The sequence below is a fragment of the Capsicum annuum genome, chromosome 5 (genome assembly GCF_002878395.1).
Source record: "Capsicum annuum cultivar UCD-10X-F1 chromosome 5, UCD10Xv1.1, whole genome shotgun sequence".
Taxonomy (NCBI): Eukaryota; Viridiplantae; Streptophyta; class Magnoliopsida; order Solanales; family Solanaceae; genus Capsicum; species Capsicum annuum.
The window spans coordinates 132,586,202-132,613,114 of record NC_061115.1 but is presented as its reverse complement, the minus strand read 5'-3'; the positions used below and the strand labels follow the sequence as shown (position 1 = coordinate 132,613,114).

Here is a 26,913-nt window from a genome sequence, read left to right as displayed (position 1 = left end):
GGTAGTCATTGCATCTTAAGGTACTAAGGCAGGTTGTGTATTTCTGATATTGACGAGTTGCGAGGAAGAATTTTTGATGAAGCTCATGAGTCGCGTTATACTATTAATCTTGGTTCAATGAAGATGTATCATGATCTTAGAGAGATTTATTGGTGGAATAATATGAAGTGATACATGGCCAATTTTGTGGCTAAGTGCACGGTGTCTCAACAGGTGAAGGTAGAGCACTAGAGGCCTGATGGGTTGACTCAAGAGATTGAGCTACCAGTATGGAAATGGGAGATAATTAATATGAATTTTGTTATCAGTCTTCCGTGGTCTCTCCAATAATTTGATTTGATTTGGGTCATCGTGGATAGGATGAATAAGTTCACTCACTTTGTGCCAATGAGCACTAATATCTCTTCCAATGATTATGCCAAGTTCATCGAGGAGATCGTCAAATTGTATGGTGCTCTAGGTTACATCATATATGATTGGGGTACTCAGTTCTTAGCTTATTTTTGGAGGTCGTTCTAGCAAGCTTTAGGGACTAAGGTGATACTTTAGTACTACTTTCCACCCATAAATAGATGGACAAGAAGAAAGAACAATTTAGGTTTTGGAAGACATACTTTGGGCTTGTGTGTTTGATGTTGGTGGTAGTTGGGTTAACCACTATCCTCTCATAAAATTTTCCTATAATAACAATCATCGCTCTAGCATTGGTATGGATCTTTTTAAGGCCTTATATGGTAGGATGTGTAGGTATCCTATTGGGTGGTTTGAAGTTGATGAAAATAAGTTGTTTGATCCTAAATTGGTTCACCAAGCCATAGAGAAGGTTAAGGTGATTCGGGATAGACTTAACGCCACCCAAAGTTGCCAATAGTCCTACACGAACATGAGGTGAATGGAGTTGGAATTTGGTGTTGGTGATTAAGTGTTCTTTGAGATGCCTCCTATGAAGGGAGTGATGCGATTTGGTAAGAAGGGGAAGCTCGGTTCCCATTATATTGGTTCGTACTTAGTTTTTAATGGGTTGATAATGTTGGATATGATTTGCAGTTGACTTCTAATTTGAGCTTCATTCATTCGGTGTTTTATGTTTTGATATTGACGAAGTGCATTCGTGATCCTTTGACAGTTGTTCCTTTGGAGGAGGTGGATATCTCGGGTTCCCTATCCTATGAGGAGGTCCCGATTAAGATTTTGTATCGTCAAGTTCATCAATTTCAGAATAAGGATGTGACTTCAATAAATGTTCTTTGGAGGACCTAAAATGTTGAGAAAGATACTTGGGAAACGGAAGATGACATAAAGTACAAGTACTCGTTCTTGTTTCCCATTCTAGATAATCGTGCTTAAGGTATGTGTATTCCATAACATCTTTGTTTTTTGTATTTGTTAAAGGTAAGAGTAGAGGTATGTGGAGTCAAATCGTGTTAGTAAATGCCTTGTATTATCATTCGAGGACAAATGATCCTAAGGGGGTAGTATGTAACTGTAATACCCTATAGTTTTCTTAACTTAATTTGAAGTCTAGAATGTCAAGCGTTAGATTCAAGAAAGAATGACTTTCCATGCATATATAATTTTCTAGATTTAGACCCTCAAATGTGTAGAAAATTAAATCAACTTTCCAATGATATAAGATTCGCCTTTATCCGATAACCGGACGAGAAGTTATGGCGATTTTAAGTTTCAGTCGTAAAACACCGTCATTTTGGTCACTAGCGCATTGCGAAGAGGTTCAAAATCCCAATTGTCGATTTCCAATAAGACTTCGCAATTCCACCGCATTGTGGTGATGTCCCATTTTACAATTGTCACTTTCCAGTGAGCCTCCGCGATTATGGCGCGTTGTGGAGGTGGCCAAAATGGCAATTCAGAAGCGTACCACTATAGGTTCGCATCGCTGCAATTTTCCAGGTCCCAGTTGGTAGTTTCCAGTAGGCAACCGCAATAACAGTGCATCACGCTGTAGGCCAATTTTAGGAATTTTCCCAGTCCGAGTAAAATATTAAAAGGGGCTCTTTGGTCTTTTCTCTAGCCCTAAGTCGTGAATAATAGATCATTTAACTTATCCTAAGCATATTGTACCGACTTTTCACCAAAATACTCTTAAATAAAACCCTAGATCATCAAAGCTTACTCCTTGAGAAATCCAATTCCTCCATTAATTCTTCAAGGAAATTCAAGATTAAGGATTTCCAATTCAAGAACTCTAAGAAATCATCTCCAAAGACACAATAGAAGTCCAAGATTCATGTTTTTCATCTAAGATCATCAATTAAGGTATGTGGGGTTATGAACAAGGACACTCCTTTCATCCTTGTGCCCAAAAACTTATTTTAATTCCAATTTTTATGAATTTTTATATGATTTTCCATGAAATTCAAGTTATGCTTTATACCCATTATTGTTATTCACAAGCTTATGAGATTTTCAGTGATTTATAAGTTTAATTACATGATTCTGTTCATATTTTTATGCATATTTCAGTAATTTCTAGATTTTGAATTAATTTATCAATGTTTACATTGTCAAGCTTGAACATTATGATATTTTAACGTGAGTTTGATGCATTGGTCATTAAGCCTAATTAAAGATTGCTATTTCAAGATTGTTTGTGCTACACGCACCTTATGATAAGATTATACTCAGATTTTTGATAAAGATTTGACCTTTTGGTGCTAAGCTAAGATAAAGAATCCACATTGTTCATATGACTTGAGATTTTACGAAAAGAATGAGGATAATTGGTTTTATTGTAGACCCATATGCTATTTTTGAAGTGGATTTCCTAATATCCTGAGCATAAGAATGGGATTAGTATTTAGCACTGAGATGGGTATGTTACCAAGGTTTTATGCCCCAGAACTACGTGCCACTGTATCATTAAGATTATTCTCATTTCTATGTGGATGACTATGATAGTGATCACTTAAGATAAAGGTTCTATTCTGATGGCAAGGGTAGAACAGCTCTCCCCAATGTGGGTAAGACTTTGGACTCCATGAATGCTCACATGGTTTATGTCGGTTAGAAGAACCTCCCAAAAGAAGTCCCTTACTCTTAATACAGTCAATTGGTTTAAATCCTCAAGATAAAAGCATATGTTTTGAAAGCTGTGTTTTTTAAGATTCTTAATGTCTTGAAATGAAGTATTTCCTTTGCAATTTATAAGATAATGTAGTAGTATTCAAAAAGAACAGATTTTTGGAACTGAATGTAATGACTCACAAGATTTATATTATATTCTTTATTGTTCATGATTTATGATCCTCGGTTTTTGGATTACACAATCCTATGTGAGTCATTTACATTTACCATGGATGATTTTATAAATTAGGATGATATTGTTTACTTATTGCATTCACACCCATATCAGTACTGATCTACATATACTTCTGTGTTCTACATTGTCTCATAATGTAGGTTCAGGTGCTCAGTCTCAGCAACGTGAGTGATTTTAGCATCTCATCTACATCTCAACAGTTGTTGAGTCCTCATAGTTCGGGGACTTAGCTATTCAGATTTCCAGTTTATTAGTAGATGATTTAGTATTCATTTCAGACAGTTTGAGTCAGTTGGGGCCTATCCCGGTGACTCTCTAAATTTAGTCAGTAGAGGCTCGTCGGACTACCGGATTTAGTTTTAGATTTTAGTTGCAGTATTCTAATTTTCAATATTTGCTTTATCAGACTGATGGGATTAGAATTTTCAGATATGCTCAAATAGTTCAGATAGTTTTCTGCATTTATTTTGATCTCACATTTATATTCCCCTATTTTGAGATTCAAATTTAGTAGAAGGCGGTCAGGATTAGCTCAGGACTACTTGTAGTTCGGAGCACCATATGGCATATTTAAAATTAGATTTTGGGGTATTACAAACTTGGTATCAGAGCCTAAGGTTTAGAGAGTCCTAGGAAGTCAGACAAGCCACGTTGCATAGAGTCTTGATCATCGGTGTGAAGCGCGCCACATCTATGAGCAAGAGGCTATGAAGCATTTTAGGAAATCATCTCTTCTTTTATGATCTATCATGTATTCATTGTATTTATCTTCTTCTAACTCGTGCTTTCACATAACAGAAAATGCCTCCTCATCGAGCTAACGCATACTGAAATGATAACTAGCCACCTCAGCCTGCAGATCCTTTGAATAATAATGTGTCACATGTAGAGTTTTGATCTGCCTTTCAGGCACTAGCCTAAGTTATGACAGATAATGTTCATGGCAACCGTTAGGCTGCAGTCCTACTTCAGCAAAATAGGGACTTAGCCACAACCAGGATTTGAGATTTTATGAGAATGAACCCACCCAAATTCTTTGGATCGAAGAAAGGTGAGGACCCACAGTTTTATCTAAATAAGGTGAGGAAGATCACCCAGATTATGCATGTTTTTGAAAAGGAGAGTGTAGAGTTGGCATCCTATAGGCTGAAGGATGTTGCATATGATTGTGTAGTGATATGGAAGAAAAGTAAAGGGGAGAATACAGCTCCTATGTCATAGAAGGTGTTTTAGGATGTATTTCCTGATAAGTTCTTCCTACGTGAGATAAGGGAAGCCAAGATAGAAGAGTTTATGAACTTGAGGCATGGCTCGATGACAGTAAAGGAGTATTGCCTTAAGTTTAACCAGTTGTCTAAGTATGCCCCTGATCAGATGGCTGACCTTAGGTCAAGCATGAGTAAGTTTATGACCGGTGTGTCTAGGTTGGTAGTTAAGGAGTGTAGGACTGCTATGCTTATTGGGGACATAGATCTTGCTAGGTTGATAATCTATGCCCAATAGATAGAGGTAGAGAAGTGAATGGGAGAGATAGAAATAACAAGAGGGCTAGAATAGGATAGTTAGAGTATGGTCATAATAGGTCTCAATGGTTTGTAAATTCAGAATCGTTCATCTATGCCAACACCATATTCAGCTAGTGCTCTCATTCCCATAGGTAGACATGAGTAGTGGGGTGAGCCTTCTATATCCAGATCCCAGAATAATGTAAGTGGGATGCCCAATTATCCACTATGTGCTAAGTGTGGTAAGACCCATATGGGTAAGTGTTTGTGATATCAGAAAGGTTGTTTGGTTGTGGCCAACCGATCATGAAATCAAAGCGTGCTCGCATACTAGACAGGGAAATAAGGATATCTGTCCCCAGACTCAGGCTACTAGTGCACCAGCTCCTCTAGGTCGCCCAGCTCCTCTTCAGAGCGCATCATCTAGTACCGGTGGCGATCAATGCCAGAATAAGTTTTATGCTTTACCATCCTATTAGGAGCAGGAGGATTCACCAGATGTTGTTACTGGTATGCTTCGCGTCTTTCATCTTGATGTTTATATGTTGTTAGACCCTAGGTCGAGTTTCTCTTATGTGACCCCATTAGTTGTAGTAAATTTTAAGGTAATATCTGAAAAGATCCCTGAGCCTTTCTTGGTTTCTACCCCAATAGGTGAGTCAGTTTTTGCCAAGCAAATTTACAGAAAGTGTCCTATCACTATCATTCATAAAATCATATTAGCAGACCTAATAGAGTTAGATATGGTTGATTTTAATATTATTCTTGGTATGGATTGGCTTCATTCCTGTTATACATTCATAGATTGTCACACTAGAGTGGTGAAGTTTTACTTTCCAGATGAGTCATTCTTTGAGTGGAAAGGAAATTCAGTGTCTCCCAAAAGCCATTTCATATCTTTTGTTAAAGCCATAAAGTTAATCTCCTAAGGGTGTATCTATCATCTTGTTCGAGTCAAAGAAACTAAGTCAGAGTCTCCAGTAATTTAGTTAGTCAGCGTAGTCAATAAGTTTCCTGATGTCTTTCCGAAGATTTACTAGGGGTACCTCCTAATATGGAAATAGAATTCTGTATTGAACTTCTTCCAGATACTCAGCCTATTTCTATACCTCCATATCGTATGGCTCTCATCGAGATTAAAGAGTTGAAAGAGCAACTCAAAGATCTTTTAGATAATGGTTTTATAAGTCCTAGTGTTTCTCTATGGGGCGCTCCTAACTTATTCGTGCAAAAGAAAGATGGTTCTCTATGCATGTGCTTTGACTATCGCCAGCTGAATAAAGTTATCATCAAAAACAAATATCCTCTCTCCAGAATTGATGACTTATTTCATCAACTCCAAGGTGAAAGTTATTTCTTAAAGATAGACCTTAGATCCAGCTAACATCAGCTTAAAGTAAGGGAATGTGATATTTCAAGGATAGCTTTCAGAACCCGTTATGGTTATTTTGAGTTTCTAGTCATGTCTTTTGGACTAACCAATCCCCCGCAGCTTTCATGGACTTGATGAACAAAGTGTTCAAATAGTATTTGGATATGTTTGTCATAGTCGTTATCGATGGTATACTCGTCTACTCTTGTAGTGAGGATGATCATGCAGACCATCTTAGAATTATGTTGCAAACTCTTAGAGATCACCGATTGTTTAACAAATTTAGCAAATGCGAATTTTGGCTAAGGTCAGTAGCTTTCCTTAGTCATATCGTTTCCAGTGAGGGTATTAGAGTTGATCCCTAAAAGACGAAAGCCGTAAGAAATTGGCCTAGACATAACTCTCCGTCAGTCATTAGGAGTTTTTTTATTTTAGCAGGCTATTACAGATACTTCATTAAGGGTTTCTCGTCTATTGCATCCCTTATGTATAGATTGACCCAAAATAAAATTAAGTTCCTATGGTCAGATTTCTGCGAGAAAGTTTTCAAGAGTTGAAGACTCGACTCACATCAGCCTCAGTGTTAGCATTACCTGATGGTATAGACATTTTTGTAATGTATTGTGATGCCTCTAGAGTTGTTTTGGGTTATGTTCTGATGCAGAGAGGTAAGGTCATAGCCTATGCCTCTGGAAAGCTTAAGTCTCATGAAAAGAATTATCTAACCCATGATCTTGAGTTAGCTGATATTGTGTTTGCATTAAAAATCTGGAGTCACTATTTGTATAGGGTGCATGTTGATGTGTTCACAGATCACAAAATCTTGGAGTATGTGTTTACTCAGAGGGAGTTGAATCTTCGTCAGAGAAGGTGGTTAGAATTGTTGAAGGATTATGATATGAGCATGTTGTACCATCCGGGCAAGGCCATTGTAGTGGCAGACGCCTTTAGTAGACTGTGTATGGGCAGTGTTGCTCATGTGGAGAATGATAAGGAGTTAGTTTGAGAAGTGCATCGATTAGCTAGATTGGGTGTTAGGTTGGTTGACTCAGATGAATGGAATGTTAGAGTTCAAAGTAGTTCCGAATATTCCCTAATTTCGAAAGTGAGAGAAGCAAGATTAGGATTCCAGTTTGGTCAAACTGAAGGAGTCAATTAAAGACCAAATGGTAGAGGTTTTCTACCAAGGGGGAGATGGTTTGTTGAGACACCAAGGTAGATTGCATGTGCCTTATGTTGATGATTTGAGACAGCAGATTATGCCAGAAGCACATGGTGCGCATTATTCCATCCATCCTAGAGCTATCAAGATATAACGTGACTTACGGGAAATCTATTGGTAGAATGTTATGAAGAGAGATATAGCGGAATTTGTAGCAAAGTGTGCAACTTGTCAACAGGTTAAGGTAGAGCACCAACGAACTGGTAGTTTATTGCAAGAGTTTGGTATCCTCACTTGGAAGTGGGAAGAGGTGAATATGGATTTTGTGATGGGTTTACCCAATTTGTGCCGCCAGCATGATATGATTTGTGTTATTGTAGATAGGTTGACTAATTCATCGCATTTCTTGCCAATTCACACGTCTTACACAGATGAAGATTATGCTAAGTTGTACATCAGAGAGTTAGTCTGACTGCATAGGTTTCTTTTATCTATCATCTCAGATAGGGGTACTCAGTTTACCTCTTAGTTTTGGAGAGTTTTTCAGAAGGGTCTTGGTACTCAAGTCCATCTTACTTCAGCTTTCCACCCTCAGACAGATGTCAAGAAGAGTGGACCATCCAAACTCTAGAAGATATGTTGAGGGCATGTGCTCTTGATTTTCAAAGGTAGTCGGGATGAGCATTTGCCATTGATTGAGTTCGCTTATAATAACAGTTATCATGCTAGTATTCAGATGGCCCCGTTTGAGGCTCTTTATGGAAGGAGATGTAGATCACCCATAGGTTGGTTTGAAGTGGGTGAGGCTACTTTGCTTGGGCCAGGCATAGTGTTTGAAGCTATGGAGAAGGTCCAGTTGATAAGAGAAAGATTGAAAATAGCCTAGAGTTGTTAGAAATCATATGCAGATATGATAAGAAGGGACCTCGAGTTTGAGGTTGGTGATTTAGTGTATCTGAAGATTTCACCCATGAAAGGGGTGAAGAGATTTTGCAAAAAGGGGAAGCTTAGTCCTCGGTATTTTGGCCCTTACAGAATTATGAGTCGTGTTGGGAAAGTAGCTTTTGAGCTTGATTTGCCCGCAGACTTATCGTTCGTTCATCTTATATTCCACGTCTCTATGCTTAAGAAGTGCACCAGTGACTCCACGATTGTAGTTCCTTTAGAAAGCTCAGATATTTAGAACAACCTTTCATACAAAGAGATTCCAGTTAAGATTTTAGATCATTAGATCCGTAGACTAAGCAACAAAGAAGTTTCCTTGGTCAAACTTTGGCGGAATCAGTTGGTTGAGGGCGCCACTTGGGAAGTAGAAGTAGATATGTGAGCCAAGTACCCTCACCTTTTCTCCACAAATTTAGATTCAGTTGAAGGTACTACTCTTCCTTAATTCAGTATCTTTCCATTTTTAGATTCAGCTACATAATCGTCTTCATTAAAAACACAAGTACTCACAAAATTACTCAGAAGCTCAGAATGATTTGGATTCAGTTTTACAATTTATTTCAGTTGTGCATGCTATCATATATCCTTATATTTCTCAGTATTCTTAGTCTAACTAGCAATATTCGAGGACGAATATTTTCAAAGGGAAAATATTGTAATACCCCATTCTTTTCTTAACTCAATTTGACGTCTAGAATGTCACGTGTTCGCTTCAAGAAAGAATGACTTTCCATACATATAGAATTTTCCATATTTAGACCCTCTAATGTGTAGAAATTGAATCAGCTTACCAACAATATAAGATTCGCCTTAATCCAATAACTGGATGAGAAGTTATGGTGATTTTAAGTTCCATTTGTAAAATATTGTCATTTTGGTCACTAGCGCATCGCGGAGGGGACCAAAATCCCAATTGTCAATTTCTAGTAAGACTTCGCGATTCCACCGCATTGCGGTGATGTCCTATTTCACATTTGTCACTTTCCAGTGAGCCTCCACGATAATGGCACATCGCGGAGGTGGCCAAAATGGCAATTCAGAAGCGTACCATGATAGATCCACATTGCAGCGATTTTCCAGGTCCCAGTTGGCAGTTTCTAGTAGGCCACAGCGATAACGGCGCATCGTGCCGTAGGCCAATTTTGAGAATTTTCTCAGTCCGAGTAAAATCTTAAAAGTGGCTCTTTGGTCTTTTGTCGATCCCAAAGTCATGATTAACAGATCATTTAACTCATCCTAAGCATATTATACCAACTTTTCACCAAAATACTCTTAAACAAAACCCTAGATCATTAAAGCTTACTCCCCAAGAAATCTAATTCCTCCATTAATTCTCCAAGGCAATTCAAGATTAAGGATTTCCATTTCAAGAACTCTAAGAAATCATCTCCAAAGACACAATAGGAGTCCAAGATTCAAGCTTTTCATCTAAGATCATCGATTAAGGTATGCGGGGTTATGAATTAGGACAATCCTTTCGTCTGTGTGCCCAAAAAACATATTTTAATTCCAATTTTACTCAATTTTATATGATTTCCCATGAAATTCAACTTAGGTTTATACCCATTATTGTTATTCACAAGCTTATGAGATTTCCAGTGATTTTAGAAGTTTAATTACATAATTATGTTCATATTTTCATGCATATTTCAGTAATTTCCAGATTTTGAATTAATTTATCAATGTTTACATTATCAAGCATGAACATTATGATATTTTAAGGTGAGTTTGATGCATGGGTAATTAATCCCTAATTAAAGATTGCTATTTCAAGATTATTTGTGCTATGCGCACCCTATGATAAGATTATTCTCAGATTTTTGATAAAGATTTCAACTTTTGGTCCTAAGCTAAGATAAAGAATCCACATTGTTCATATGACTTGAGATTTAAAGAAAAGAAATAGCATAATTAGTTTTCTTGTAGACCCTTGTGCTATTTTTGAAGTGGATTTCCTTAAATCCTGAGCATAAGAATGAGAGTAGTATTTAGCACTGAGATGAGTATATTACCAAGGTTTCATGCTCCAGAACTACATGCCACCGTAGGATTAAGATTATTTCCACTTCTATGTGGATGACTAAGATAGTAATCACTTAAGATAAAGGTTCTATTTAGATGGCAAGGGTAGAACAGCTCTCCCCAACGTAGGTAAGACGTTGAACTCCATGAATTCTCACATTGTTTATGTCGATTAGAAGAACCTCTGAAAAGAAGTCCCCTACTCTTAATACAGTCTATTGGTTTAATGCCTTTAGGTAAAAGCATTATTTTTTAAGCTGTGTTTTTTTAGGATTCTTAAAGTCTTGAGATGAAGTATTTCCCTTATAGTTCACAAGATAATGTAGTAGTATTTAGAAAGAACAGATTTTTGGAACTGACTGTAATGTCTCACAAGATTTATATTATATGCTTTATTGTTCATGATTTATGATCCTCAGTTTTCGGATTTCTCAAGCCTATGTAAGTCATTTACATTTACCATGCATGATTTTATAAATTGTGATGATATTGTTTACTTATTGCATTCACCTCCATATGCTCAGTACATTCCTAAAGTACTGATCCACATATACGTCTGTTTGCTACATTATCTCATAATGTAGGTTCAGGTGCTCAGTCCCAGCAGCATGAGTGATTTTCGAGCATCTCATCTACATCTCTGTAGTTGGTGAGTCCCCATAGTTTGGGGACTTAACTATTCAGATTTCTAGTTTTTTAGTAGATGATTCAGTGTTGATTTCAGACAGTTTGAGTCAGTTGGGGCCTATCCCGGTGACTCTCTAAATTCAGTCAGTAGAGGCTTGTCGGACTACCGGATTTAGTTTTAGATTTTAGTTGCAGTATTTAGATTTTCAGTATGTGCTTTATTAGATTGATGAGATTAGAATTTTTAGATATACTCAGATAGTTTAGATAGTTTCCCGTATTTATTTTGATCTTACGTTAATATTCTCCTATTTTGAGATTCTAATTTAGTAGAAGGCAGGCAGGGTTAGCTCAGGATTACTTATAGGTCGGAGCACTGTGTGGCATTCCAAAAATCAGATTTTTTGGCGTTACAGTAACAAATTGGGATTTTTATCCATGGAAGTTTTCTGAAGTTTTGCACTCACAGACCTGGTTATGTCTAAAACCTATGAGTCGTAGGGTGTCTTGACGGGTCATTGGGATGAGTCATAACCAAATCAGCAAGTTCATGGCTTGATTCTCCTCTGAGTAAAAATGACTCACTAAGAGCAGGAAGGACTTGTGATGAGTCGCTGGGTGCAAAATGTAGGATGTCCAGTGTTTACCCAATTGGATTTTGTGTTGACTACGACTAGACCCTACAAGTTGTAGTGTCCCATTATGAGTGGTACTAGTAAATCATGCTGTTAACATTGTGTGAGGTTACTATAGACTATATTTGTTACAACTCATGGTGACGAGTCATAAAGAGTGGCTACCAGTCACTAGTTAACCAGTAGTCAATAGCGACACTTTTCTAGATTTTAAGTTAAGGGCATTTTGAACATTTCCTCTTTTACCCAAATTGAAACCCACATCTTATAACCACTTTAGGGTATCATTAGCACTCAAAAACAAATCAAGTAACTTTTCAAACACTCCAAAAGGCTCTCTAAATTTCCTCAAGTGAGTCAAGCTAGGGTTTTATCAAGTTGGTCATCTAAGGGATCAAGGATCAATTTCTCTCCAAATTTCTTGGCATTTAAAGTATGTTACTCTTCCCTTATTGTTAATTTGTTAAAAACATTTGTTTTTAAAGTATTTTTCATGAGATATTTATGATGGTTTTGAAACAAGGGTTAGGGATTTTGAATGTTTCTAAATTGAACAATGTTTCTTATGGTTTACATGTGATTTTTCATATTTTCATTGTGGTTTTGAACTTGTGGGTGTATGGCTATGGTGAATAAATGAGGAAATTGTGATTTTTCCAAACTTGTGACTTTTGAAGTGGTTATGACCCTAATCCCATAATGTGAAATTGGTTTTAATTATAAGAAAGGTTGGAATTCATAAAATTGAACTAGTCTTGGACTAATCCATGGTATAAAGAGGTATTTAAAACACAATGATTTGATTTAACAAACACACGAAGTTGATGTTCCCCCACCTTATATTAATGAACAAAGGGAGTTGTTTTCCCCAAGGTAATGGAAATTATTTTGGCATGTTATTACCTTGCAAGTGTAGTTGGTATGACAATACCAACAATGCATGCCTTAATATGGAATATAGTTCAATGAATGGGAATGTATCATACTTATTTTAATGAGGAACTAATAAGGGTTGAGTAGCTGAGTTGTGAAAGTGGAGGTTCAAGTGACAAATATCGAAAATCGTGTTTGCTGGCGCGGGGGTCAAAGTGACCAAGGAGGTTCGAGTGCCCTTTATTATTATTTAATGATTAGGGAGGTTCAATTCCCTCATAAATCATCACACGATCGGGTGCTTAAGTCACCTTAGTATATTATTGGGAGGTCCGAGTCCCCCGTGCATATATATGTAGGTTATTCTCCAGTTCTGTAGCTACACATACAAGGGCCCAACCAGGGTGTGAGAGTTAGGGCCCATATAGCCTGTGGGTACATGTTATAACTGTTGAGCTACATAATCCAGGCTAAGTCTTTAAAGTGCATGTTAAACTTTGTTCCATGTCCCGGCATGTGATGTATATATATATGTTTCTGCATTTGATTAAGCACATGAATTTTGAATGATTTTGAACTGTTGATCATTTCAGTATGTTATCTTTATCCCCGTGTTAAATGCTAGTGTTCACCCTGCTAACCGTTTCGGATGTTGTATCCCTTTGCGATGTAGGAATTACCCATACTTCTACTCCTCCTGCCTAGTGATTAGGATTCGATCAGCTTGTGAGTTCATATTTAAGTGGTGAGCTTCCATACATCGGAAGTCTACATTTTATGTTTTGGTCTCTTATGTTTCAGATGGCTTAGACTTGTTTTGGATATAGTCGGAAGCGTGTCCTGACACTTTATTGATATTCAATTTTTGTTCTTTATTTAGAAGGCTTTGTTTGGACTACTGTGGTTATAAGGCGGTATCGTTCAATTATTTGGCTGGTCGTCCATTGGTGGTTATGGACTTATTTTGAATTTCCTTAAGATAGTTGCATGCTATCTTGTTATATGTTTGAAATTCATCTGATATTGGGGTGTGTTGTGTTTGGTTTGCTTAGGTGCAGGGATGATCTTCGATCCATGCGGTACTCGAGATACCCGTCATGGTTTGGCCCTGATTTGGATCATGACATAGAATTGCTTAAATTACATAGTTTTGGTGTTACAAGAGTGGAAAAAAATCAAATTGCCCATTTAAAATCATCTAAAAGATGTTAGAATCTCGGTGACTCACGTGATGACTCATAGGGTTCGAGTATGAGTCATGGCTAAGGTCCTCTCATAGGACTCTATTTTTTCCCTCTACCTTGACCATGAGTCACCCTACAACTCTTAGGATCACTCTATGACTTGTATGGTCTCCTGATGACTCATAGTGTCAAAGTGAGCGTCACTGACAACTTTGACAATGCTTTAGTAAAATGGCTATATGTTTTTACTCTAATACCATATTAATGAGAAATTGGATGTGTTGGAAAGAAGACTCAAATATATTTTGTTTGGTGAGTCTTGAGCACATAATTATTTCAGAATCTAGGATTTATGCTCGTTTGAATTTAACTATTGAAAGATTCTTCATATGAAATCCATCGGTAAGGGAGGTTTCAACTTGGCTATGAGCTTGAAGTTACTTAAGGCCTTAATGTTTGTCTAAATCACTTATAATACTAGCAAAACATGATGTTTGGTTCTACAGGTACTTGAAGCATAGTTCTAATCTTAGCTTGGATTTTTGAGGTGTTATAATTATGCATAATTCTAGATATCACCATGTTCATAAAGTTACTTAAACTAATTGGTCTCATATCCAAAAAAGACTCTGCAGTATTCCTTTTAGGTATTAATACCAATTTAGTATGAGTAAAATATGTGGCAAGAGTGTATACATCAAAAAAGCAACTACCACTTTGTACAAATCTTCCCCCATAACCTCCCAACAACTTTGTATAAAATGGCCTGAAAAACCATCTAGGCCACTAGAACTATCTCTATTTAATTCAAAACAAGACCTTCTAGGCTTCCCTATAGATGGAGTATCATTAGTCACTCTGTTATTATTTTTAAAAGCCATAGAATGGACATAATCCAGTAAAGTAACATCTACATTATTTTCAGATCTAGAAAATTGATGTTCAAAGAAATCAATTTCTTCTGCTACAACCTGCTTATTACCTTCAACAAATTGACCATCACTTCTTAGAATCCTATTAATAGATAGTCTCTTTCTCCTCAAATTAACTGTACAAAGAAAACCCCTAGTGTTTTTATCCCTCCAGTGAATCACTGAACCTCTACTTTTTGACCCCAATACTCTTCTCATAGTGAATATTTTTTTTTAGTTTTTCTATGCCCTCTATAATATCATTTTGTTGGTTGTTGAATGTTGTTCTTAAAACAAATCTTCTTTCAATCTACAAATCTCCTCCCTAATAATCAACTTTTTGAAAAATGTCCACAAAACTTTCTTTACTCCATTTGGACAAAGCTATTTTGGTGGTCTCATTTTCTACTTTAGATTGATAAGGATATCACACGTGTCTAATTATACCCAAATGCTTCTCACCACCTCCTTAAAATTTTCCTTATCAGACCATAACTTTAGTAATCTAAAAGGCTTTCTCCCAACATTAGATTATTCTCCACAAGTTCAGAGAAGAGGATCATAGTTAGAACTAGTCCTAGCCAAATGTTCCACTTTAATTTTACCACCCTAGGACAATAAAATCTTGATTCACTACCATGTTATCCAAAATCTTAAAGATGCTATCACTATCTATTCTACCATTCTACCAAGTAAATGGGTTGCCTTTGAATTGAATATCAATAAGCTTGCAAGAGTTAATACAAAGGGGAAACTCTTCATACTCTTGAGGGTTAACAAAAAATCCCCTAATCTTTTACTCTTCACTCATTATTACATTGAAATCACCTCCAACCAACCAAGGTAAATTTAATTTATTGCTGGGTTATATATGTTATGTGAAGTTTTGATGATGAGCAGCTAACTACGAGGGACCAGGTCCTTGTATGTTCATGGTACAGTATATCTAGCATGCATAACTACACAGTTTTATCCTCTTATTTAAAAAACTTGCAGGTGTTTCTTGTACTAATTAGGACAGTTGGTCTAATGATATTTCATCCCTAATCATCACTCATTTATAAAATGAAAGAGACACTTCTTCATAAAATAGTTTTTGCACAAATCTAAAGAGTGAAGTGAGGAAGCAAAAACTCCATTTCAAGATTGCTTAAGCATTGCTCATGTTCTTAACTTTGTAGTATGCTTAAAGAGTGAATGAGTGTTCTTGAGTGCTAATTTGTAAATGAACTACTCATAATATAAGAGTAGTGTTTTCCTTGTTGGTAGACGTGCTTAGGTATAGTTGCCTAAGTTTTATACTGATTAGAGTTAATCAGTGTAGAGGGTTCTTTATAGAGTTTCCAAGATGAGCTTGTAGTAGAGTTATTACAAGTGAAAGGAGCCTAGAGTTAGGCTGAAATTGAGTGTGTAATCAAGAAGTTGATTCTAGTAGATTTCGTTGGTGCTTGTGAGGGAAAGTCATGGTTTTTCCCTTCCTTGAGAAAAGGGTCTTCCACGTTAAAACTTATGTGTTGTTTGTTTCCTGCACTACCTTTATTTTTCCTGCACTTTATTGTTTGATTGCTTGTGATTGACTTTGAGGGACCTAGTCCTTCACTGTGTGGTGCAACCCCCTTAAGGTTTCAACAATTGTTATCAGATCAAGGTTACTATAAAAGGTTTACACCTAGAGTGTCTTGGTTAGCATGACTGCTCTACCTAACTTGGAAAAAGGGCAATCAACCACTAGACCACCTAGATTCAATAGATAGTACTATGGGTGGTATAAAATAAGGATGTTTGAATTCCTTATGGCTGAGGACAGTGAGCTAATGGACATTATTCTGGATGGTCCTCATGTACCTGTAAGAGACATCAAATAAAGAGATGTTACAAATATGGTTATAAAATATAAGACGGAGTTCAATGATCAAGAAAGAAAAAAAATTGGGAAAAACTACAAAGCCAAAAATATTTCATGTCTGTGGCATAGGATTAGATGAATACAACAACATTTTAGCTTGTAAAATAGCTAAGGAAATTTGAGACTGCTTGAAGACAGCTTATAAAGGAACCACTAATATGAAGGATTCAAAAGTTGATATTCTGACCACTCAGTATGAAACCTTCACAATGAAAGAAGGAGAAACTATTCAAGAGATGCATACCAGGTTTTTTCACTAATGAATTGAACTTCTTATGATAAGTAATTCCTTTATACATATATGTATAAAAATTCCTTTATATGTATAGGTGATAAAAATTCTTGGGGTTCTACCTAAATCCTTAGAAAGCAAAGTAGATGTCATCACTCAGGCTAGAAACTTGAAAACACTCACCATGGATGAACTCATTAGGAATCTAAAGATTCTTGAACTTAAAAAGGAGCAAGGGCATGAGAAGAAGGAATTCAAAAAGGAAAAATCTTTGGCATTAAAGACGACGAGGTCGGGTTTAAATGAATACGACATTGGTGTTTCATACTTGGAAAAAAATTGTTAGAGATATGAGGAAAAGTGGCTAATTCCAAAGAAGTGAAATTAGCAGTTGCATGAGTGTCACTGTGGAGGTGTGTCCCAAATGTGGCAGACCTGAGCATTTCATAAAAGATTTTCCTATTCATAAAATGGACCATCATTAGTATCTCAATGTTAGAGGTGATAAAGAAAAGAACAGGGACCAGGTCCCTATAAAATCAAGAAGACAAACTGCAGTTGATTTTGCAGTAAAACGAGCTTTAGCTGATTGGGGTGACTCCTCCGGTGAATCTAATAAAGCTAAGAAGTTTGCAGATGTTTCCATGCCAGTTTTCGAGGATTAGAAGGTGACCTTTGATTCCTTGTTTGCTTATATGGCAAACATTGAAGATGAAGAACAAAATGAGGTAACACTTTCTAACCTTAAAGAAAACTTAGACAACTATTCTACTAGAAAGATAAAAAAGCTTGCAAATATGTTGATTGACCCTATGTGTGAAAAGACTAAGAAAAAATTTGATCTAGAAGAAAAGGTGGAAAGTCAAGAGCTTGAGTTAAGTTCCCTAACTCTCCAAATATCTAAAACTCTGGATAAAAAATGATGCTTATAATAAAGAAAAGAATAATTCTCTAGAATAAAAAATAGAGGATCAAGAGCTTAATTTGATAGCTTTGACTCTCTAGATATCTGAAACTAAGCAATAGGTTGCTAAGCTTAAATTTGAAAATCTGAGCTTGGTGAGTCAACTGGAGAAAGTAGATGATTGTAAGACTAAAGGGAATAAAGAAGTATCAAAGTTTCAGGTTGAGCTTGAAGAGAAATTGAAGGATTCACAAAAACATCTTATTTCTGCACTCCAGAAGAATGTGGTGTTGGAAGGGGACCTAGTCCCTCTGAGGGAAAAAACTTAAAAAATCTATACAATAGACTACATCCTCTCAGATCATTTTTAACTTAACTAGTCAAGGTGTTAATAGTGGGAAGGGTCTTGGTTATCAAGAAGGAACCTAAATTTGTGGTTCTCAAGGGAAGGTTGCTCATGATGCTAAGAACAATGTCCATAAGTCTTTATGTACTCATTGTGGAAGAAATGGGCACACAAGAGAAAATTGTCAAAGCTAGATTAGCGCTAGAATGAATGGTTCTAGATATATTCAGCAAGGGAATGGACATTTTATGGTCTTCAAGCCTTAGAAAAATACGAAAAGGAAATCTCTACCTAGATGGACCAATAAGAATTTGATCACTCCATTGTCCTGCTACTGGAACCCAAACTAAAGTGGGTTCCCAAATCTGACAAGTGATTATGGTGTCAAGAATAAGGAAGAGAAGTGCATCCAGGAATGTTCATTAAAAACGAGTGATAGAAAGTCTCAATGTTAAAAGGTTTGATTGTGTTCTCTCTCTCAAGACATTTTAAGATGGAAGTGTCTCAGGTGAAATATTTGACTTCAAAGCACCTAATCCATGGTAGAATATAGTTGAAAATCTCTATGAAAAGAAGGAAATCATGTAAAGAAGGGAGATATTGCTGAAGATGAGAGGAAAAAGGTAAAGAATTCAGATAAAAATGATGATGATTCAAAGTGTCAATCATTAATCTCAGCTTAAAAAGAAAATCAATAAGAAGGGGTCATGTCAAAATCCTCATGGACCTGGTCCCTAGGAAACTCATCTTAGAAGAAGAAGCTTCAGCAGTGTGAACGAAGTCAAGTCTGGGACCTGATCCATAGACATGCATTAAGAACAGACAATGGAATAATAAGGATGTGCAGAGGCAAAAGGCTAAAGCAGGATTAATCTAATCAACCTGACCTATCTTGTGATTCAGTGTTTCCACTCAAAATTGGCTATGCTTAGGAGAAAAGTATCCTTGATAAGGTAGGTGCATTTTGTTATAATCAGTACCATTCCTTTGTAGGTCTACACCCATGGGGACAACTTTAGGAGAAAATAATTAAAGCAAACATAGGTTGAGAATTCATTCAAGAAAGAAAGGGACCTGGTCCTATCTGTCAGGTTAGTATCAAAATAATGTACCTTAAAAAGTCATAAAACTTTTATTCAAAAAGGTCACATTTTCTCTCCTATCTGAACAAAAGCTATCAGTCCACAACAAATGTGAAGAGTCACAAAATACCTTACCCGTCAGTCCTTCTTTTGAAATTCCTAAGATCCTTCGTGAAACAATTCTAGTTTAACCTCTAGACTCTAGTAAAAATCTTGTTTAGTTAGCTTTGGATGTTGACTTGAATCAAGAATCTGACTCATAAATTGACCAAAAAACTTCTCCATTAGAAAATCCCCCCTTCCTTAAAAAAGAAGAATCCTTTAATGTTCCTCGAATCCATGTTCCTTCTGAGGAATTGAAAGGTACTAAAATTATGGAGAATTTACTAAAACCTAGTTCTCCTATCCCCTCTAAGTCAAACCCCATATTTTCCCAGCTAGTTGATGAAGAAATTCTTTTAAAGAAGTCTGATCCATTCATCAGCATAAATTGGGTAGCTGAAAATTACTTTTTACCTGGATATGATTCCAAGAAAAGTTTTGCATGTAGGGAAGAGTAAATAGCAGGAGAAAAGGATGACTTGAAAAGTTCTGCAAGTAGTTAAGAGTAAATAGCAGGAGAAAAAGATGACTTGAAAAGGAATAGGGAGTTTGTATTACTTTCAAATGAGGAAAATGATTCTGTATCTAAGAAGAAAAGACTATAAGTTTATGAGGATGAAAGGACCAGGTCCTCTAATTCAAAATCTAGCAGTCTTGGGGTAAGCAAGAAGAAGTACATATATGTGAAATGAAAAAAAAAAGTATATGAGGGACCTAGTCCAACGAAGAGAAAAACTAATGAGGAAGAAGAGCCAAGTAGTGACCCCAAAATCAAGAATATAAAAGAGGAAAAGAAGAAAATGTTTAAAAAGGGATTGGAAACTTGAGAACTCAAAAAATTGTGTCATGAAGAGTTTTTAATCCTAGAATTTATAAGAAGCCTAGGATAGTAAAGTTGATAGCATATGTCAGTCATCAAGGATGGTTACATCTATTTGCGGAAACAGCACCAATGTTTTTGAAAATGAGATACGGAAATTTTGTAACACCATGGAATTCTTTGAAGATGAGCTAAGATTGAAGGCCCAGGTGCTACAGAGGAATTGGCAGTAGAAAATACAAAGTTAAAGGCTAAAGGGCAAGGTTACAAAACTAACTGGTGAGGTTCAAGGGTTAAATGTTAAAGTTAAAACTCTCACCAAACAATTGCTGGATGCTCATACTGCTAAGGCTGCTAGAATGGACATCACTCTTCTTTAAACCCCCTTTTACTTGAGTTCGAGTATGTAAGTCTCATGTGTCAGCTTATGGTCTTTGATTCTCTTGTGACCTTTAAAATATAGTTATTTGTTGATTTTTTTGTAAATTGTATTGGTACTTCACTACTTAAAAATGAATTAATTATGATTTGTGTGCTTGACCTACTCTCTTTTTTTAAAAAATATTTTATATGTTAGTGTTACCCCAGTGGCTGAGTTAACTAATCTGTGCCTATTTTTACTCTTGGTATACTATTAATCCTTTTCAATAATAGCAAAAGGGGGATACTGACTTCATGAGTGTGATGGGTACCAGGTATGATGAGTGCGATGTTCAGGTACCAGACATAGGCATGATGCATATGATATACAGGTACCAGATATAGGTGTGATGAGTGTGATGAGTTGAGTTGTAGATTTGAATGGCATGCTAATAGAGGGAAGTAAGTGGTGTTGAATAGATAAATGAAGGAAGTCATGTTGATAGGGGAGATTAAATAAGAGTTTTTGCTAAAATGACAATAATGGTCTAGGTCCCTATGTCCCTATGTTGTTTGATGATAGGGGGAAGCATGATGATAGGGGGAACATTCATCTTCAGAGTGGTAATCACACTAATTAAATGTGATGGATGTGCTCAAAGCTATATGGTTGGTTTGTCATCATAAAAAGGAGGGAAATTGCTATATTTAGTTTTGATTATGAGAAGCTAACTGCAACGGACTAGGTCCCTGGATGTTCATAGTACAGTACAGCTAGCACTCATGACTGCACAAATTTGTCTGCTTGTGTAACAAACTTACAAGTGCTACTTGTACTGATTAGGAAAGTTGGTCCAATGATATTTTAGCACTAATCATCATTCATCTATAAAAGGAAAGAGACATTTTTTCATCAAATAGTTTTTGCACAAATCTAAAGAGTGAAGTGAGGTAGCAAAAACTCCATTTCAAAATTGCTCAAGCATTGCTCATGTTCTTAACTTTGTAGTCTGCTTAAAGAGTGAGTGAGTATTCTTGAGTGCTAGTTTGTAAATGAACTACTCATTCTATAAGATTAGTGTTTTCATTATTCAGAGAAGTGCTTAGGTAGAGTTGCCTAAGTTTTATATTGATTAGAGTTAATCAGTGCAGAGGGTCCTTGGTAGAGTTGCCAAGATGAGTTTATGGTAGATTTATTACACGTGAAAGGAGCCTAGAGTTAGGGTAAAATCGATTATGTAAACAAGAGGTTGATTATAGAGGATTTTGTTGGTGCTTGTGAGGGAAAGCCGTGGTTTTTCCCTTCCTTGAGCAAGGGGGGTTTCCACATTAAAACTTGTGTGTCATTTCTTTCCTGCACTGCCTTTAGTTTTCCTGCACTCTATTATTTGATTGCCTGTGATTGACTTTGAGGGACCTGGTCCTTCATTGTGTGGTGCAACCTCTCAGGGTTTTAAAAATATATCTTATCCCATAAACTAATTCTTTCTGGTGCATCACAGTTAGCATAAACCATGGTTACTAGCAATGACTAATTCCTAGAAGTTCAAAATGTAGTAATAATTGTTGTTTTGTGTCTAAAATAACCACAATATTAATGTGTTCCTAAACAAAAATCCAAATCTTTCCATTTTGATTGGAGTTTGCTTATGACAACCCCAATCTCCTCTTGTATTTTTGGATCTGGCTAGGGTCATAAAATGGCAACATCAAGGCAATAAAGGAGAACTTATGGTGTCTGTTCAACATCTGAATTCTGGGAAAAATATTTTTAGTCCTTATTGATCTCACATTCCTAAACAATGATCTTCATTTACCACCTATTTTCACATTTCTTCTAGGATTTATCCTAGTAGATTTCTACTTTTTTTCATTACTTTGAGACTATGTATACCTAATTTTGGATATAATACAGCTTCATTAACAACTTGGTTTTTGTTGTTTAAGCATTATCCTTCTTCTATATCATTTACATATATTTAAGTTTGCCTTCTTGCTTCTGTAAGTTCATCCCACCATCCCCCCCAAACTAATGTGACACTAGTGCATAGAGAGTACTAATTGGATTATTTCTTTTGCAGGTTTTAATGACTCATGGGGCTATGGTAACTTTCTTTCCAATTGAGGTTGTTGGTTCTATCATCAGGTCAGTGTTGGTAGGAAGAGATGTTGTAGGGTATCTTCCTTTTATCTTCATAATTGTAGCTTCACTACTGGTATCATCAAGCTGCAGGGTTCATGATAGACTGCATTTTCTAGTTCTGTAACCAAATCTTGATTAAAATAGTGAGTAACAATTTTATTTTCCTCCTTTGCAGATTCTTGTGATTAATGAGCAGCTATCTCCAACTTAGAGAAATATTGATTATGTTCCATATGATTAATCACCCTTTCTTGATAATTTGTCTTATCCAGCTGTAATTTATCCTTCTTATTGTATTTTGCCTTATTAGATATATCATTGGACTGATGTATTTGGAATCCCATAGCTGATAATATGTCTTATCCCGTTTTGCTTTTATTGATTTGAGTGACCATTGGACTGTTGAATAATCCAAATATACTACTAGGCTAATTTTGACATTTCCAACTCAATAGAATCATCAAATTTACAAAATGAGATTATTTTCAACAAGTTAATCCATGGGGCCCCTTTAGGCTAAATTTAACTAGTTCCTCATCTAATAGGTCAAAACTAAATATAAAAGCTCAGAACTCCAACCAATCATGCTACTAAATCAAAATTGATATTTTGGATAAAATGGAACTAACAGAATCACCATTCAACTCTTGGATCACAAAGTCAAACTATTCATTTATAAGACTATTCAAAACCTCAAACTCACTCAAATCACTTCGAACATTTTGTGGACCATGTCAACCATCCCCACAACTTATAAATGGCGTATGTCAACTATAGGAAAGATAAAAATGATCAAATATAGAAAAAGCTAAAAATCACAAAAAGGATTGTGATACGCTCGTTGGACAATGATAAGAAAATCAAGAGGCCATTTCTCAGACATCGCATTTTGCATTATTTGACCTTGAAGTGAGGCATATAATTTTGTCACCTTGGTATGACAAAATCCAAACTCCAAAATGTAGAAGCTTTGACCCTCCTCCCTAAAATTCTCCATAAGCTTGATTATTTCAATTTTTAGCTCGACAATTAAGTACAACATGAATAAATGGTTGAAATGCAGTTTAAGCCTCTCTATATATGAATTTACTCCTTTTTTGACATCTTCTTCACAAAATAAACTAGTCCTCAAAATGGTTTGATTAACATTTTCTTGCAACTCTAATTTTATTTTTTCAATTTCTACATTTTGAATGATTTTGAGCTTGGTTGGTTGAAAAATCACAAATACTTCATAAATATTAATCTTGACCACTTCATTATTGGAGCTCAACTCGAAACCATTATCCTTGACCATTTGAAGTTGAGCATCACGTGACCTAATTTTTACATTCACGTTAGCCTCTAAATCACAAATAGCACCTTTAAGTTGGTTCATTTCTTGACTTCGCTCAACATGCATTTGAAAAATTCATCCATCATTAGGAAAAACCCTCATGATATTTCTCATAGACCTCAAGTTGTTGAGTTTTGTTCAGGAGCCACTATTAGCTCACAATTTTATCTTTGTCAAGTTTTTCTTCATGTTGGAACTCAATCAAACCTAGCAAAAATCCACCCAAAAAAAATTCATGATTTGAGAAACTTCATTTTAAATTTGTCCTTCTATTTTATCAAGATTTGCCAACGTCTTTCAGTCTTCTCCCTTGCATTTATCAACATCACCTCAATTTTTTTACTTTGAGAATTAGAGATTTCTTAACACCAGTTAGACCTTCATCTATGAACTGAACCATTTTTTACCTCCACAACTTTAATTTTGGTTATCAACTATCTTTCACTCATCAATTTTGCTTGAAATCTCTTCTTCAATAATTTCTTCTTGAGGTATAAACAATTTCATATCAATTGAAAGTTTGAAATCCTCACAATGGTCTTTTTCTTTTTCATACTCATTTTCAAGTGTTGTCATGGATTGGTGCATGATGTACTTACTCACCCACTTTAGTCACCTGATCTAATATTGTTTGAAGCATTGCTTTAATACCTCCATCTTTGGTATGTTGCTCTTCAATTATCATATCATGATTCCTATCAAACTCAAAAGAACAACTAATATTATTGTTAGAAAAACTAGGAGGGGGGTATAATAATTAGGACATTCACTCCAATATCTATTTCAACCACCACACAAATAAGAATCATACGCATCATAGGATTGGGATGGTGCATACACCTATCTCATGGAAAATTTTAATAATTTTACCAAAAATGGGGTCCTTCATAATAAAAAAATAGGTTATCAACTTATGACTTGCAACCATCAAAACCATTTTCATTCAAAGATACCAAAATAACAATGATAACAAAAAAGAAAATCTAACTAATACAAAGAAATACAAGAAAATCACAAATTTATTCATGAGTTTGAACCAGAGCAAGTAAATTCAAAGTTCAAACTAACTCAATACACCAAATTGTTCTCCAATAGCATTGTCATATTTGATAATATTAAAAAAAAAATCTTAAAAGAGATACTGATAATTATATGAAATATATTAACCAAATTAAAGAGTCAAGGTCGATCCTACAAAATATGATAATAAGTAATTGAGAAAACAAGGAATCAAAGCAACTCACTCGAATTTAAATGACTGATACAAATATTTGCAGGGGGTTAATATAACACATACGCAAAAGTAGAAGTAATCAAAAAGGATATAAGAGATAAATGACCTTCACAAGCGAAGGAAAATAAGGGAATCAATAACCAAAAGTCAATTTATAACAAACAATTCATTGTATGTAAATAAATACTACTAATTAATCATGGGTCAAGCAATTAGCCTTGGAACCTTAACCATTTACCAAAGTCTTTCAACCAAAAGTGAATATACCTTAACTAAATTCTCTAGAATCCTAGCTAAGTGAAAATGAAAATATTCTAATTATAGGCTACACTAGGATTCAACTATCTCTAGATCAAATTCATTAGATGAGCTTTAAAGTCTCAAATTGTGCTAAGTAAACTTTTTCACTCTTAATTTTCTCTCTCAATTCAATTCAAGTAAATGGGAAAGTCCTAGGATTGATCATTCCCGTTGAAAAGCAATTAAATCATAAAAAATTAGTTAGGTAAATACAAATTCATTTCATAAATTAAAATTAATTAATAAATATAAAAGAAAAATATATAAATCAAAGTACAAATCTCTAAATTCAACATTCAAATTAAGATCAATAGCTACACCCAATATTCAAGATGAAGTGAATAGATGAACAAAGGGTAAAGAATTGATTATAAGAAATCATCCTAATCTTCATTCTAAGGGTATTGGTTGGTGTTTCTTGATGCCAAAGTTGATGAAAGTCGCTAAATATGATTTTGTTGGAGGCTGGAATGAGTTTTATGTTGATTGGGATTGAGAAAGTTGTGAAAATCTACTTTTACCCAAATCTAGCATTGATTAGCGCTAACAGTGCTGGGGGTGTTACAACATTTAAGGTTGACCTCCACTTCAGCACTAACAGCACTGTTTTAGTGCCAAAAGTGCTAATTCACAAAAATTATAGAAATTCTTCTTTTTTCCAAGTTTCCATTTATCTAATTTGTTCCCCAATCACTCCTAAAATATTTAAACCTATAAAATTGAGAGTAAACCATAATAAATGCACATTATTAAATAAACATGGAAAAAATCCTTAAGCTTAAATATAAGATAAGTCGGTGAAAATATCAACTTATCACTTCCCTCTTGAATATCGCACCCCTGTACTACATATTGGTTATCCTTTTCCTAACTCTAAATAAGATATTGCAGAGAAGAATTACATAAAAATGAAATAAGACTACCTCAATGGCTAATTACTTGGGAATAGGCTTCTGAGGAATTTTCTACTTAGGAGGATGTTTTTAAGGTTAAGTTTAGATTCCCTAAGTTCCTTTCTTTAGATCAAGGAATTTTAAGGGGAAAGTAATGATGCAAGTTAAATAGTACCATAAGCTTTATATGAAGGATAAGTAATAACCTAAATCCCCCTCTTTGTTCAAGAGTTTATATAAGTGTGTTTGTGTCATGACTCGAACTAGGGCCTGGCCGTGACGAGCATTTCAAACCATGAAGGCCCGAAACACCCCTATCTGTCTGGTAATCATGCACCTAATTCATATGATCAAAGTAATGCGGAAGAAACACAATAATTCGGAAACATGGTCATAAATATGAAAAGAAACAATAACGGGGAAATAAGGTTCCCCCAACATCAATCAACCTCTAAACAATTGTCTACAAAAATCTCTAACGAATGACTGAGTCAAGTAACTGTATATAAACTGGTACAAGGCCCCCAGTTGACCCCAAAACTAAATATAAGATTAAAGGACTGCAGGACATAAGACCTTCTGAAACATAGAAGGCTCACCACTTGTCTCTGCAACTCTGTCAGAATGATCTACTGATTCTCTTGACCCCTAGACTGGGCCTCTAAACCTGAGAGGTTGGAGAGGGGATGGGGTCAGCACAAAAGTACTGGCACACAGAGATATCTAAACAAAACATAAT

The 26,913-nt window shown here is 35.6% G+C and overlaps 1 long non-coding RNA gene across 10 annotated transcripts in view; it reads left to right on the top strand.

Moving 5' to 3' along the window:
- Window positions 1-22,789, top strand: part of LOC107870740 — a 48,632-nt gene extending 25,843 nt beyond the window's left edge. For 8 of the 10 annotated variants that reach the window (XR_007055894.1, XR_007055895.1, XR_007055898.1 and 5 more), the window contains 2 exons: window positions 22,350-22,414; window positions 22,587-22,789. This is a non-coding gene — a long non-coding RNA (uncharacterized LOC107870740). Of the gene's footprint in view, window positions 1-1,126; window positions 1,349-13,094; window positions 13,167-22,349; window positions 22,415-22,586 lie in introns of all 10 variants that reach the window. The other 2 variants (XR_007055896.1, XR_007055899.1) reach the window with 2 other exon arrangements.
- The last annotated feature ends 4,124 nt before the right edge of the window (window positions 22,790-26,913 follow it).